We start from the raw sequence: 1,590 nt of genomic DNA, 5'->3' as shown, positions 1-1,590 counted from the left end.
ATATATATATACGCTATACGTCCGTGTACCTGCAAAATGACGTAAAATCCTTATGACTTATTGACAATCCATACAAGTTGACATGTTTGTTGTTATTTATTTGCTTTCTGGGAAAGCAAATAAATTTAAGTTTACCATGGTACCTTACACTCTCAAACCTGTTTTCAGGGCGTTCAAATTGGAGTGGGTGGGACATAGTTCGGGGTGAGGGGGGGAGGTGTTGCGCTTCAACTCGCCTAGGGCACCAAAATGGCTAGAGCCAGCACTGTCTTTTACACAGACCAGTAAACATAGTTTGGAGTGGTCAGTGGGAGAACCACTCAGACAGACACCGTGTGGACAGCAGGGGGAGCTGGTGGACACAACAGTTACATGTGTAGTCCACTTCATGTTCAGGTGGTTTGGCTGCAGATGAGTGGGAGACAGAAGATCCAAATGTGTCCAGTGGTTCATGAGATGTTTTGCTAACAGACAGACAGATGACTCATGTTTAAGTAAATATGAGCAACGAGAGGCGCTCATCTCTTGGGGGTGACTCTCAGCTACTACCACCCACAGTTAGAGCTCAGTAAGTGTGGACAGAATGTGTTTGTCGTAGTGCTCATCTTTAGATGTAATCATCCAGGAGCTGCTACAAAGCTTCACCATCAACTGTTTGTCTGTTAGTAAAATATCTCATGAGCTGCTGAACAGATTTTAAAGAAACTCTCAGAAGGTAATCAGTAGATGCTCATCTGATCAGCTTTGGACTTCAATCAGATCAAGGTGGCCTCGTGTGGGTGAAGGAACCACCACTTGAAAAACTGAGGCTCTTTAAATCTGTATTTATTTATTCAGTAGTGTTTTATAAAACACTGATTGTCCTCACTTTGTTTTTACTCTGTCCTCACTTTTTCCTCGTTGTCCTCACTCTGCCCTCACTTTGTCCTCACTTTGTCCTCTGGGCAGTAACAAAGTACAGTAAATTTACTTGAGTACTCTACTTAAGTACATTTTTGAGAATGTGTACTTTACTTGAGTATCGTTTTTGCCTTTATCCACCACAGTTCTGTAAAAGCTTTAGTTACTAGTTACAGTTGTTGTTTGTGTATTTTGTGTATATTTTGTTCCTCTGGTGTTGTAAAAATAACACACTACACCTCTGTACATCGTTGATCTGCAGCTTTAAACCGGTTGTGAGGAGAACATTTGTCTTACGAGTGTTGTCTTACACTAGATATGTGTGTAGACATGTTTCAGCACTGATGCAGGTTTTAATGTATCCTTATCAGTTCTCTTTGTTGAACCTGGACTCATCTCATTTAAGACCTGAGGTAGAGTATTTTAGACTTTTAGTCTCTTTGTTCTGTTAAAGCATTTCTACCAAACTTGAATTATTTTGTACAAAAGTGTTTTCTAGTTTACTGTAACAAATATTATTTTCAATTAACTACAATAAATAAAAGAAAGAACCAAAAAGCTCAGATTAGATTCAGAACTCCTTAATGAGTCACTTAATACTACTGATCCCCGATTGGTTGTAACATTAGACTTTTTTTGATAAACATATATTTTATCTGTTAAAGCATTTCTACCAAACTTGAATTATTT

Source organism: Austrofundulus limnaeus, unplaced genomic scaffold (genome assembly GCF_001266775.1).
Source record: "Austrofundulus limnaeus strain Quisiro unplaced genomic scaffold, Austrofundulus_limnaeus-1.0 Scaffold250, whole genome shotgun sequence".
In the NCBI taxonomy this organism is placed as follows: Eukaryota; Metazoa; Chordata; class Actinopteri; order Cyprinodontiformes; family Rivulidae; genus Austrofundulus; species Austrofundulus limnaeus.
This window is presented reverse-complemented; position numbering follows the sequence as displayed.